Consider the following 15,627-nt stretch of genomic DNA (forward strand, 5'->3'; position numbering starts at 1 on the left):
ATGATTTTTCCTTGCCTGAATTTGTGAATTGATTATAATATGCCTTGTCGATGGTCAGTTTTTGTTGAATCTATGGAGTCCTCTGTGCTTCCTGGATTTTGATATCTTTGTCTTTCCCCAGGTTAAGAAAGTTTCCTGCTATGATTTGCTCACCTAACCCTTCTACCCTTTTTCTCTGGTCTTCTGGGACCCCTATGATTCTGAATTTTGTTCCTTTTAATAGGTCACTGATTTCTTTAATTCTTAATTGTGCTCTTTTGGCCTTAGTCTCCCTTTTTTTCCTGTTTCCATTTGTCTCCATAAGTTTGTCCTCTATATCACCGATTTGTTGCTCTGATTCATCCCTCCTTGCCACTGTGGCATCCATTAGAGATTGCAGCTCATTTATAGCATTTTTTTATTCATCCTACTACCTTTTACTTCTTTTATCTCCACAGAAAGGTATTCTAATCTATTTCGACCCCAGCTAGTATTCTATTATCATGATTCAAATTATGGTTCAGACATCTTCTTGTATCTGTGTTGATTAAGTCCCTGGTTCTCCTTTCTTCCTTCTCTTTTTTGTGGGGTGAATTCCTTCATTTTGTCATTTTGAAGGAAGAAAGGGAATTAATAAGGTAAAAAATTAAAATTAAAAAATTAAAAACACACACCCCCAAAAAAAAATCAAATAAATGCGGCTAGATCCTAGATTGTGTTTTGGTCCTGGGTGTTGAAGGAGCTTGAATAGATTAGAGAACAAAGAGAATTTTAAAAAAGGAAAAAAAAGGATAAAGAAAAACATTGAAAATTTGAAAATGAATACAGTGAATAGAATAAAATGAAATGATGGAAATAAAATAGAAGCTGAAAAAATTACACACAAGTAAAAATATAGTAGAAAAAAATTTAAAATATTTTTAATACAAATTAAAAAACAAAACCAATTTTTTTCTTTTTCTGTATTCAAGAAAAAGAAAGAAATAAAAAATAAAATGGAATAGATAGACCAGCAAACAGACGAAAATATGGTTGAAATTACATCGGTTTTCCTCTAAAAGTCAAACTGTGAACATTATAGTTCATAAGCTAAGCAGGTGGAGAGGCTGTTGGTGTTCCTGAAGTGCCAGGTTGGCCCATTTGGGAGGGTCTTAGTGTAACAGCTCCGTTCTCCACTAGATGGCACTGCTTAGCTTATTGGGTGGATTGCATGTGGGGCTTGTCGGTGGGTATGCACATGCGTGGGAGGGGTGAAAATGGCAGCACCCAGCTACCCAGGCTGTAGTAGCGGAACTCTATTCCTCCCTGATCAGCAATTGTGCACCTGTCCTTTGTCTCCAGCTTCCTCCACTCCCCACTTTTACACTGTCCATTGACCAAGCTGTCAGGTTTACAGGCAGCTCTTCCCTCCTGGAGTTTTAATCTCAGATGCCGCTGTATTTCCTGACCCCTCACTTCGGAGCACTTTGGCTTTAAACCACTTCTGACTCTCTGTGGGAGTGTCTCCTGAGCAATGGCCGGGTGCCAGCCCAACCGCAGCGAAACATTGCATGACCGCGCTGCTGCCAATGCGCAGAGACTGCAGCTGGGTGCCAGCCCGCCCCATAAAAAGTTCACCCGATTGTGTAGCAGTAGCATTTCAGGGATTATGGCAAATCACAACACACATTTGGTGCCAGGCTTCACCCTTAACATCCTCGCTCCAACACCAGTGGATGTGGCTGTTCTCTGGGGTCTGTTGGCACCTTTGCCCGTGGGGAGGCCACACCACCTCTACCAATGTCTTCCCAAAAGGGGAACTGCCTCTCCCATTGGGCCTGAGACCCCCCAGACTGTCACTCCTCTGCTCCTGAGATTCACCCTTCCCAGCATAGCATCACCAGGTATTGACTATGGAGTTTCAGATTCTGTGCTCCCCCTGTTTATAGAGTCTTAATGGAATTTAAACCCCTCTCCTTTCTTCTCTCTCTCTTCTTAGTTCAGTCCCTGCAGCTGATTCCACTCTTCCACTTTCTCTCCAGCTTGCTTTGTGCGGGGGGTGTTTTCCCGTTCTCACTCCCCAAGTTTCCATCCTTTCCCTGCAAGCAAAAACTGCTCCCTGCCCTCCATGGCTTCTCTCTATCCCAGTTCACTTCACACTGTGTACCTGCTGAGTTCTGTTGTTCAGTTTGAGCAGATTGTTTTGTTTATCCTCAAATCAGTTTTCTAGGTGTGCAGGATGGTTTAGTGTTGATCTGGCTGTATTTCATGGACATGAGATGCAAAAAAAACCTTCCATGCTGTTCCGCTATCTTGGTTCCTCCTATTGTAATCATTTTATATGAATATTTTTGGTTGTGGAACAAATCATCTGAGTTTCCATTATTTCTTATGGGGAAATTTGCTTTGATATACAAGTGCTTTAGATTACAAGCATGTTTCCAGAAAGAATTATGCCTCACAAACAAGGTTTTACTGTACTTCCAAATGGCTCCCAGTTGCCTCTAGAAACACCCCATGATGGTTCTAGTCTCAAGGGGATGATCTTTTGCATTTTCAGGAAGTACCACATAGTACAGCACTCCATTATTCTCTATTTCTGCTTAATATAAGTTATTTCTGCTTACCTGTAAAGTATAACAAGTTAAAGACATAGCTCTTATGTTTTTATTTGTATAAAGACAGAAAGCTCAGTTTTTTTAAAGGGAGAGAGAAATATAATAGAATCATGGAAGCAAAATAATTAGGTAATCAACATAGAAAAGATGCTTGCCTTGCTTGGCCCAAAGAAATCCAAATCAGAACAAAAATGGAGTAATCACTTTTATACCCATCAATTGGAAAGTATTTGAAAGCAGATAATAATGCCAAGTGCTGGCAAATATATAAACTGGAGCTACTGAGGCACCTGGGTGGCTCAATCCATTAAAACCATCTGACTTCAGCTCAGGTCATGATCTTACAGTCCATGAGTTTGAGCCCCATGTCAGGCTCTGTGCTGATAGCTCAGAGTCTGGAGCCTGCTGCGGATTCTGTGTCTCACTCCCTCTCTGCACCTCCTCTGCTCATGCTCTGCCTCTCTGAAAAATAAGTAAACATTAAAAAAACAAATTTTTTATACATAAATACATAAATAAATTGGATCTACTATTCTGGCAGTACACCTTAGAGCTCAGCAATACTGCTTCAGAAAATATATCCCAAAAAATTCTCAGGCAGTTTCATCAGAGAAAATTCAAGAGGAAATGCCTTGTGTGTAGTACAAAAGGACTGGTGTCTAAATTGGGAAATAGATAAAATAAATATGGCATGTGAGAGTGTGGATGTGTTTTTAAGATGAAATTCTATCCAGCTATTAGAAGTAATGAATTAGACTTACACATAACAACATGGATAGATCTTTTCTTTAAAAACAATTGTTTTTTAAAAGAATGAGATTGTCAATAATACTGTGCATGTGTATTTTTATAAAGTCTATCTGTTAAAACCTGTCAGGGACAAAACCCATAGCCAATAAAGCCAAATCAACATGCTGCAACAAGGGAACCATTGACCAGAGGAAACATGGGTGTCCCTCCAAACACAGGAAAGGACAGGATTATTATAAGATGGTGGGGAAAAAGTAGAGGTTATGTAAAGTTTAATGAAACAATGTTTCCAAGAGGCTCAAATTAAAACAAAACTGTATGTAAGGGGTTAACATCAGGCCTGGGCCAACAAGTAGACTCACGGTCCCTGTTTTCCTTGGAAACTACTACTACTCAGTTAAAATAAATATAGTACGTTGTTTCCAGAAAACTCTTATCTGAAGTTATATGCCTAGCTGCTTCTCTGCATTGGAATTACGAGATCCTTCAGGCAAAAGTAGAAGTTTCAGTCTTATTGATAAGATTTCAAACAACAGGTTTCTGTCAATCTTTGATTTGGAGAACAGCGTTCTCAACACCATGTCCTTTGGTTGATTAAAAAAAGCAGTGGTCACAGGATCCAATTTTAAAAACTACACAAACACTATAGGTCTTCCAAAGTATAACATATCTAAAGAACCATGTTAAATTCATTAAAGATAGTAACTATTGAGGATAGGAATAAAAGATGTCAAAAATAATAATTAGAGTATCAACTAATAAGGGTAGTGTACAGTGAACTGAGATGATGAGTACTCAATTCTATGCACGTAAGTTTCAGTGTTGTGTCTAGTAACAAGCTAGCAGAGAAGTGAGACCCCATCAACACCAGGATCTTCCTTTAGCTTTGGTCATTCTTGAGCACACAGGTAGCTGCTGTAGACACAGCCACTACTTCATTTGCTTAACTAGTGCGTTGACCTACCAATGAGCTTTCTCCTGCATGTAGCAGGTCCCACTGACTACTGCAGAGACTACTTAGAAGAAAAGGGAGAGATACCAGAGATATCCATGCACAGAGAAAAGGCCCTGTGAGGACACAGTGAGAAGATAGCTATCTACAAACCAATGAGAGAAGCCTCAGGAGAAACCAACCCTTCAGACATCTTTGATCTTGACTTCCAGGCTCCAGACCTGTGAGAAAACCATTTCGGTTGCTAAATACCCATTCTGTAGTATTTTGTTATGGCAACTCTAGCATACTAATACTGTACACTAGTTTCATGAACTATGGTGGGAAATAGCTGTTGAGAAGTTGAAAAGGACAGTGAAACAGAGATGAAGTGTACATTGAAGCGTACATAATGGGTACGTAGGGAACAACTGTAAGGGAAACACACTAAGTCCAGCCTTAAATTTATCAGCTAATTTTTTAGGCACATCACAAACAAGGAGTTTCCTAGCATGGGGAAGAACAATAGTTGAAATCTGGATTTATAACCTCCATAGATGTTGACAACACTTCTCTTGACAAGTCTTAATGAATTCATTTTTCTTCATGAAACCCCAGAGTATTATCATCTAGTACCTCAGAGAACCCAGGCCCAGAACTTTTGATATATAAATTCCATACCTTGGTTGAAATATGTGAAATATGTGAGGGAGAAGGTAGACATGGTAAAACATGGATGCAGGAGACATTTTTTCCTATGAAATTTCAAAAACATTTTTAGTTTAAAAAAATTTTAAAGGTGTTTTTCTTTTGCAGGTTAGCAAAACTAACAGAACATGTTCAATGAAGAGTAGCTTAGTGATGGAATCTCCAAATTAAATGTGAGATTCCCTCTGTCCATGCTGGAGCAAGACCCAGCCTTATTGAGCCTACTTTTATCACTCTGACAGACCTCAGAGTTACTGCTGAGATTTTTGCTGAAATAGTCTGGCTTTGGCAATGCATAAAGCCCTTCAGGTCTTTTTCTTTTTCTTTTCTTTTTGTATTTTTTTTTTGTTTGTTTTTTTTAAGTAGTTTCATGCCCAGCATGGAGTCCAATGCAGGGCTTGAACTCACAACCCCAAGATCAAGACCTAAGCTGAGATCAAGAGTTGGACACTTAACTGACTGAACCACCTAGGTGCCCCTAGTTTTTTATTATTATTACTATTCCAGTATTGTTAACATACTGTGTTCTGTTAGTTCCAGGTGTATAGTATGGTGATTCAGCACTTCCATACACCACTTGAGCTCATCACAAAAAGTACATTCCTGAATCCCCACCATCTGATGATGTCTCTCATTCCGCCCCTCCCCCCCAACTCCCCTCTGGTAACCATCAGCTTGTTATCCATAGTTAAAAGTCTGTTTTTTTGGTTTGTCTCTTTCTCTCTTTTCTTTTTTTCCTTTGTTCATTTGTGTTGTTTCTTAAGTTCCACGTATGAGTGAAATCATATGGTTATTTGTCTTTCTCTGACTGACTTAATTTGCTTAGCATAATACTATCTAGTTCCAATCATGTTGTTGCAAATGGCAACTTTCATTCTTTTTTATGACTGTGTAATTTTCATATATATATATTCCAAATCTTTATCTACACATCTATTGATGGACTCTTGGGATGCTTCCATAATTTGGCTATTACAAATAATCTGCAATAAACATAGGGTGCAAGTATCCCTTTGAATTTGCATTTTTGTATTTTTTTGGTAAATAATAATGTGAATGCGCATCGTAATGTAATTCTATTTTAACTTTTTGAGGGAACTCCATACTGTTTTCCAGAGTGACTGCAACAGTGCAGAGAGTTCCTTTTTTCCTCCACATCTTCACCAACTCTTGTTGTTTCTTGGTTATTGATTTAGGTCATTTTATGAGTGCGAGGTGATATCTCATTGTAGTTTTGATTTGCATTTCCCTGATGCTGAGTAATGTTGTGCATGTTTTCACATGTCTGTTGGCCATCTGTGTGTCTTTGGAGAAATGTCTGTTCATGTCTTCTGTACAATTTTTAATTGGCTTATTTTTTTGTTGTTGTTGTTGGGTTGTATCAGTTCTTTATATATTTTGGATACTAAACTTTTATCAGATATATCATTTGAAAATATCTTCTCCCATTCCATAGGTTGCCTTTTAGTTTTGTTGATTGTTTCCTTTGCTGTGCAGAGCTTTTTAATTTGATGAAGTCCTAGTAGTTTATTTTTGCTTTTATTTCCCTTGCTTCAAGAGATGTATCTAGATAAATGTTGCTAAAGCCAATGTCAGAGATATTACTGACTATGCTCTCTTCTAGAATTTTTATAGCTTCAGGTCTCACATTTAGGTCATTGATCCATTTTGAGTTTATTTTTGTGTATGGTGTAAGAAAGTGGTGCAGTTTCATTCTTTTGCATGTAGCTGTCCAGCTTTCCCAACACCATTTGTTGAAGAGACTGTCCTTTTACCACTGTATATTCTTTCTTCCTTTGCCAGAGATTAATTGACTGTACAATTGTGTCTTTATTTCTGGGCTCTCTATTCTGTTCCATTGATCTGTGTGCCTATTTTTGTGGCAGTACCATACTGTTTTGATTACTACGGCTTTGTAATATAATTTGAAGTCTGGAATTTTGGTACTTCCAGTTTTGATTTTTTTTTTTCAAGTTTCCTTTGGCTATTTGAGGTCTTTTTGGTTCCATACAAATTTTAGGATTGTTTGTTCTAGTTCTGGGGAAAATGTTGTTGATATTTTGTTAAGGATTGCATTAAATCTATAGATTACCTTGGGTAGTATAGACATTTTTTTTAATGTTTATTTTTTATTTTGAGAGATGGGGGGGGGTGTTGGGAAGGGAAGAGAGACAGGTAGAGAGAGAATCCCAGGGAGGCTCTACACTGTTAGCTCAGAGCCTGATATGGGGCTCAATCTTACCAACCATGAGATCATGACCTGAGTCAATATAAAGAGTTGGACGCTTAACCAACTGAGTCACCCAGGTGCCCTGGGTAATATAGACATTTTAACAATGTTTATTCTTCCAATCCATGAGCATGAAATGTCTTTCCATTTCTTTGTGTCATCATCAATTTCTTTCATCAATATTTTATGGTTTTTCAGACTGCAGGTCTTTCCTTGGTTAAGTTTATTCCTAGCTATTTTATTATATTTGGTAGTTTTAAATGGGATTGTTTTCTTCATTTCTCTTTCTCCGGCTTATTACTACTGTAATAATGAGTGATGTCCTTGTCTTATACCTGATCTAGAGGGAAAGTTCTCAGTTTTTCCCCATTGAGTATGATGTTCACTGTGGATTCTTCATATATGGTCTTTATTATGTTGAGGTATGTTCCCTCTAAATCTTAATTTGTTTAGGGCTTTTATCAGAATAATGTACTTTGTCAAATGTTTTTCTGCATCTGTTGAAATGATCATATGGTTTTTATCCTTTCATTTCTTGATGTGATGTATCACTTTGATTTGCAAATATTGAACCACCCTTGTGTCCTGGAAATAAATTTCACTAATTAATCATGGTGAATAATTTTTTTTTTCATTTTTTTAATGTTTATTGTTATTTTTGAGAGAGACAGGGTGAGAGTGCAAGCAGGAGGGGGGCAGAGAGAGAGGGAGACACAGAATTCGAAGCAGGCTCCAGGCTCTGAGCTGTCGGCACAGAGCTCAATGGGCTCGAACTCATGAACCACAAGATCATGACCTGAGCCAAAGTCAGACACTTAACTAACTGAGCCACACAGTCACCCTCCTTTTTTAAATTTTTTTTTCATGGTGAATAATTTTTTAATGTATTGTTGGATTTGGGTTTGTTCGTATTTTGTTGAGGATTTTTGCATCTATGTTCATCAGAAATATTGGCCTGTAGTCCTCTTTTTGTGTTGTTTTTATCTGGTTTTGGTATCAGGATATTTGGGTATTTGAAAGTTTTCCTTTCTCTTCTATTTTTTGGAATAATTGAGAAGAATAGGTATTAATTCTTCTTTAAATGTTTGGTAGAATTTGCCTGTGAAGCCATCTGGTCTTGGACTTTTGTTTGTTAGGAGTTGTTGTTGTTGTTGTTGTTGTTCAGTTTCATTGCTGGTAATTGGTCTGCTCAAATTTTCTATTTCTTCCTGCTTCGGTTTTGGTAGGTCATATGTTTCTAGGAATTTATCCATTTCTTCTAGGTTGTCCAATTTACTGGCATATTATTTTTCATAATATTCTCTTACAATCAATTGTGTTTCTGTGGTGTTGGTTGGTTTTTATTTCTCCTGTTGCATTAGTAATTTTGCTTATTTGAGTCTTCTCTCTCTCTCTCTCTCTCTCTTTTATTTTTGACGAGGCTGGCTGGAGGTTTATCAATTTTGTTGATGTTTTCAAGGAATCAACTCCGAGATACATAGATCTGTTCTATTGTTTTTAGTTTCTATGTAATTTATTTCTGGTCTAATTATTATTTCCTTTCTTCTGCTGTTGTTAGGTTTTGTTTTTTCTTTTTCTATTTCCTTTGGGTGTGAGGTTAGGTTGTTTATTTAAGATTTTTCTTGCTTCTTGAGGTAGGCATGTTTTAGGGTAAACTTTTCTCTTAGAACCACTTTTGCTGCATCCCAAAGATTTTGGACTGTTGTGTTTTTATTTTCATTTGTTTCTATGTAATTTTTATCTCTTCATTGATTTCCTGCTTGACCCATTCATTGTTTAGTAGCATCTTATTTAACCTTCATGTATTTGTGTTCTTTCCAGATTTTTTTCTTGTGGTTGATTTCTACTTTCATAACATTGTGGTCAGAAAAGATGCATGTCATGACTTCAATCTTTTTGAACTTATTGAGACTTGTTTTGTGACCTAATATTTGATCTATTCTGGATAATGTCCCATGTGCACTTAAAAAGAATGTGTATTCTGCTGTTTTAGGATGGAATGTTCTGAATATATCTGTTAAATCTATGTGTCCACTGTTTCATTCAAAGTCATTATTTCCCTGTTTCCTTGTTTCCTTTCTGTTAGGATGATCTGTCCATTGATGTAAGTGGAGTGTTAAAGACCCCTACTATTATTGTATTACTATTGATTAGGTCCTTTGGATTTGTTATTAACTGTTTTGTGTATTTGAATGCTCCCATTTTTAGTGCACAAATATTTACAATTGTTGTTATTTTTTTATTGTTGGATTGTCTCCTTTAGTATTATATAGTGTCCTTTTTTATCTCTTATCATAGTCTTTGTTTTAAACTCTATTTTGTCCAACATAAGTATTGCTACCCTAGCTTTCTTTTGACATCCATTTTCATTATTAGTGTTTCTCCATCCCCTCACTTTCTTTTCTTTTTTTTTTAATGTTTACTTATTTATTTTTAGAGAGAGTGTGTGCATGCATGTGAGCAGGGGAGGGACAGAGAGAGAGGAAAAGAGAATCCCAAGCAAGCTCTGCATTGTCAGCACAGATCCTGATGCAAGGTTCAATCTCATGAACTGTGAGATCATGACCTGAGTGGAAACCCAAGAGTTGGATGCTTAACTGACTGAGCCCACCCAGCCGCCCCCCCATCCCCTCACTTTCAATCTGCATTTGTCTTTAGGTCTGAAATGAATCCCTTCTAAGCAGCATGTAGATGGGTCTGTTTTTTGTTTTGTTTTGTTTTGTTCCCCCTCTGTCACCCTCATGTCTTTCAATTGGAGCATCCAGGCCTTTACATTCAAAGTAATTATTAATAGCTATGTATTTATTGCCCTTTTGATACTTGTTTTGTGGTTGTTTTTTGTAATTTTTCTCTGATCCTTTCTTCTCTTCCTCTCTTTTATGGTTTGCTGGCTTTCTTTAGTGATATATTTTACATATACTTTATACTTTTTATTTTTTACATAGCAGTTACTGGCTTTTGATTTGTGATTACTACTATGTTTGTGTATAACATCTTCAGCATATAGCAGTCTATATGAAGTTGATAATCACTCAAGTGTGAACCTATTCTTTACTCCTCTTTCCCTCATGTTTTAGGTATATGGTGTCATATTTGGCATTATTTTATTTTGTGAATCCCTTGGTTAGTTTTTACAGATATACTTATTTTTGCTGCTTTTGTGATTCCTATTTTTCATACTCTCATTTATTATCTTTCCTTTCCACTCAAGGAGTCCACTTTAATACTTCTTGTAAGGCTGGCTTAGTGGTCATGAATTCCTTCAGTGTTTGTCTGAGAAGCCCCTTATCTCTACTTTTATTCTGAATGATAGTCTTGATGGATAGAGTATTCTTGGCTGCAGATTGTTTTTCCTCTCAGCACTTTTAATATATCATGCCACTCCCTTCTGGCCTGCAAAATTTCTGCTGAAAAATCCCCTGATAGCCTTAGGGGGTTTCCCTTATATGTAACTGTCTTCCTTTTCTCTTGCTACTTTAATTTTTTCTTTATCACTACTTGTTAATTTTTTGTGTCTTAGTGTGGACCTCCTTAAGTTGAGTTTGTGGGGACATCTCTGTGCCTCCTGGATCTGGATATCTGTTTTCTTCTTCAGAATAGGGAATAGGCAAGTTTTCAACTATTATTTCTTCAAATAAATTTTATGCACCCTTTATTCTCTCTTCTTCTTCTGGGATCCCTATAATGCAAATGCTATTATGCCTGATGGAGTCACTGAGTTCCCTAAGTCTACTCTTAGTTTGCATAATTTTTTCTCACTTGCTCAATTTCATTGCTTCCCATCACTGTGTCTTCCAGGTCATTAATTCATTCCTCTGCCTCATCTAGCCTGCTAGTTATTCCTTCAAGTGTATTTTTAATTTCACTTATTGTGTTCTTCATCCCTGATTTGTTCTTTTTTATCTCTTTGTTACAGTCTCATTGATGTGCTCCACTCTTTTCTCAAGTCCTGTGAGTATCATTATGATTGTTACTTTCTCTATCAAGTATATTACTTATATCAGTTTCACTTAGGTCTCTTGTTGTGGTTTTGTCCTGTTCTTTCACTTGGGACATATTCCTCTGTCTCCTCACTTTGTCTAACTTTCTGTGTCTGTTTCTCTGTGTTAGGAAAGTCAACTACATCTCCTGCTCTTGAAGGTAATGGCCTTATGAAAAAGAGGTCCTAAATGTCCTGTAGTGCAGTGTTTCTTGTTCCCCAGGGCCTGACACTTCAGGGTACGTCTCCTATGTGTGTTGCCTAGGCTCTTTTGTTGTATATTGGCAACTTTTTCCTTCAGTCCAGTTGTCTTCAGAGGTTCTCTTTGCCCATTGTGGGCAGTGTTTGGTTCCGGCTGGAGTGGGGCACATATTAACAAGGTTCCCACTGGTCTGCTTGGAAAATGAGGCCTGCTGCCACTGTCACCTGAACCAAGACCCCACAAAATGCATGGGTCAGAGACATGGTGTGGCAGGGTTTGTGTCCATCTTCTGGGGGAGTGGACCAGCAATACAGGGAATGAGGTAAACATGATTGGGATTCAGGGCTTGGTGTAAGCAACTTCAGTAACAAATATTGGCACTGTGCTGATTCCTGCAGGTGGCTCTGTGTTTATATTAGGGGGTGAGGGAGGGAATTGTGCCTGCTGTCTGTCTCCCTGTGATCTCTGTCTCTTTAGGGCATGCTTTGAGATGAGTAAGTAACTCTCCTTCCTGCATGCCCCAGACATATTTTATCTTGCTGCTTCTATGCTATATCCCTGTGGGCTGCTTTTTGTACTGTTTCTTAAAAAAAAAATTAATGTTTATTTATTTTTGAAGAGACAGGAAACAAGTGGGGGGAGGAGCAGGGGTGGGGGACAGAGGATCCAAAGCGGGTTCTGTGCTGCCAGCAGAGAGCTCAATGCGGGACTCAAATTCATGAACTGCAAGATCATTATCTGAGCTGAAGTCAGATGCTTAACTGACTGAGCCACCCAGGCACCCCTGGGCTGTCCCTTTAAGGGCAGAACCTCCACTTTCTAACACCCTCCAGGTTCTCTCAGAGCTGAGCCCATTGATTTTTTTTTTAATTCCAGGCTTTAAGTCCCATAGGTTGTAAGAAGTCATGAAATTTGGCCCCTCTTGCTTTCAAAGCCAGTGTTACAGGGGTTTGTCTTCCCTGTGCAGGCTCCCTGATGTGACAGTGTTTTCCTTGCCCTCCTCTGTGCCACCACCTCCCTCACAACCATGGATGGCCACAGTCCACTTTGTTCCCAAAACATGCCCAGTCCTTCCTACCTTCTTCAACATAGCCTCTTTTCTACCTTTAGCTGTGGAGTTTGTTCTTGCCAGTCTTTGTATCATTTTCTGAGTTGTTTATGCTAATCTGAGTGCTATCTAGTTGTACCCATGGGACAGGATGAGCTTAGGGTCCTACTCCACCATCTTCCTGCCTCCTGGACCTTCAGGTCTTCTATATTCTTTTCACTTGTCTCAGCAGAGGATTTATAAATTCCCAGGAAGCGCTCATTCAGGGTTTTTTTCGCATCCAGATCCCCTCAAGATATCAGGGTTTATTCTCCATTTTTCTATACTCAATTTCAAGTCACATTAAGTCTCACTGCTATTGACAAAATCTTCCAAATGTTATTGGTGCAGAACAACCACTCAACCTCATCCTTGATCTCTCCAAGGGCATGCTGTCTCCCTCAAGCTATCTGCATTCGTAACACAGCCCAGTTTCCACTTGCCATGATGTGGGTTAGCATTGACATCCTTCCCTGGAGGACCTCTCTTCCCCACCCATACCCTCTCCTATACAGTATGCTCTCCAACAAATGCAAACTAAATCCAGCATTAGCTTAAACCAAACATCATTAAGAACACAAAACAGATGCCCTGCTACTATTTTCTGAACACACACGAGGGCATTTGAATGTCCCCCAATAAAAATTCAAATGTTGAATTACAAACAATAGATACTTTTTAATTTTATGTGCCCCACCATAGGGTGACTTATTTAATATGAAAAGTTAGAAACCAATTATTTTAAAACAAGGTATTTTTCTTAATAATAGGTGAGTGAACAAGAAACAATTATCATACATAAACATACCTCCCGCCCAAAAAAAAAACACAAGAAGTTGAGCAAATTTCCCCCTGTGCTGAGGTTTCAGATAGGCCCAAAATACTAATAGGCTATTGAAAAGGAATCACCACATTCCAGAGAGCCTATTCATACTCACATATTCATATTCATATTCACACTCATACTCACTGTTTTTATTTAAAGGCAAGGGATACGATGCAGCAAGAGAAAGAGCCTACCCAGGCAAGCATTGAGAGGTCTGGTTGACATCCTATAAATAAACTCCCAGCATCCTTAGTCACACAAGGATCTGGCCTCTTTCTGTTTCAGGATTGAACCATCAATATCTATGCAAAGAATCTAGGTTACAAGAGAGCTCAAAACTGTATTTCACAGTCAGGGTCATAAACCCTTCTAGCTGCATAATGAAGGCAGACTAATCAGGCCACTAGAAAACCTTCAGCAAAGACTAACTCCACTGGTGAGTCACCAGAGTTTAGCACTTGAAATACCACTTTGTAGATCCCACCTTTATCTTAGCCAAAAGTCAAAACCCAGACATCCAAGGATCTCCAGAGATAAGGACTGAGTTTTCCCCTACGACTTTTTCTTTCTTCCCCTACCACTACTAACCCACATATCTCTCTTCTCTGGATCCCTGATAGAATCATGTTAATTAGTCATTTGACTAGTCGACAAGTAGTCTATTGACTAACTGGCTAATTGATGGTGCATAGATACATGAAAATTCTTCACCGAGTCTCATGTGGGTCTGATCTATCAATTGCCAAAGATATAGTGCAGAGTGGACTGGTTAAAAGGGATGTATCCTGAAAAGATTCCCAGAGAAAGAAGAAAGCAAGGAGTCACTCAGAAGAAATTCTACACTTTATAAACATTACATTGTTATAGAAGTAAAGCAACATCTCTATACAAAGAGATTTTTTTCTATGGGCCCAAGTGTTTATTCAAGAAACAATTTCCTCTGGTTCCCTGAAGCCATCTTCAAGTATTATTTGCTCAAGGCTGATTACACAAATTACCTGTTATATTACTTTCATCTGTGGTCCTCAAAACTTTGCACAATCTGTAAGCTGTTGACTAGTCTTGAAAAATGCCCAGCTCTGCTTTAAATTGTTAGACTATATCAACTTGCTTTTGCTAACTAAAACTAAGTGACCTAAAATAATAATCATGTAGGTTGCCAATTTGGGCTGGGTTCAACCAGTGGGTTCTTCTGGTCTTAGCTGGGCTAGTCCATGCTCTATAGTCATCTGCTGAATTGGCTGGAGGCTGCTGTTCTAGAAGTCTCAGACGGACTGGATTTTGTCATCCATGTAGTCTCCTATCCTCCAAAAGTCCAGTCTGGACTTGGAAGCTGCACAGAGTTCCAAGAGAAAGAAGGCAGAAGTGAGCACAGTTCTTGAGGTCTAGGCTTAGAATTGGCACTTCTCCTACACTCTATTAGCTAAGTCACAAGACCAGACTAGGTGAAAAGGGCAGAGAAATAAAATCTGAGAAAAATAGAAAAAAATAGAAAAGTGTACCTCTTGGGAGGACTGCAAAGTAACCTTGCAAAAGAGGTAGGTACAGAGAGGGGAAGGATTATGGCCATTTTTGCAATCACCCAGACAGGACATTGCCAGATAAAATACAGGACATTCAATCAATGAGTAATATTTTAGTATAGGTATGTCCCATGCCATATTTAGGACCTATCTATACTAAAATTTTATTTATTATTTGTATGAAATTCAAATTTAATTTGATGCCTGTATTTCTGTTCGCTAAATCTGGCAATCCTACACACAGACCATGTCAGAAATAAACAAAACCTTTATTTATCTAAAAGAAAGAACTTTGGTGTGCCTGGCTGGCTCATATGGTACAGCATGTGACTCTTAATCTCAGGACCATAAATTCAAGCTTCATGTTGGGTATGGAGTCTACTTAAAAGAGAGAGAAAGAGAGAGAGAACTTGAAATTACTGTTAAAGTGTACAACTATAACAAATGTTGTATTAGAAGGAAAGGAGTAATTTGCCCCTTCCCCATATTCTGGAAACCATCTTTGGTGAAACACTGCTAATAAAAACCCCTAAAATAATATATAACAAACTGTTTCATTTCAGCTATGCATTAGATGATAAATTGCTACATAGAACACCAACAAGAGAAGAAAGAATCTGTACTTTCTGTAATTCTGGCCTATTCTATACTTATAATAATGCTTTTACCTTCCTATAAGGAATTTTATAAATCTTTGGAAGATATTAATCATCGTGCTGTTCTGGAATTCATTGTATCTAATCAAAGCAAAGATACTTGAAATTCACATTTTAAGTACCTTATCCATACACTGTAGTAAAATTTGATGTTTTCCT

Source organism: Lynx canadensis, chromosome F2 (assembly GCF_007474595.2).
Source record: "Lynx canadensis isolate LIC74 chromosome F2, mLynCan4.pri.v2, whole genome shotgun sequence".
Lineage (NCBI taxonomy): Eukaryota > Metazoa > Chordata > Mammalia > Carnivora > Felidae > Lynx > Lynx canadensis.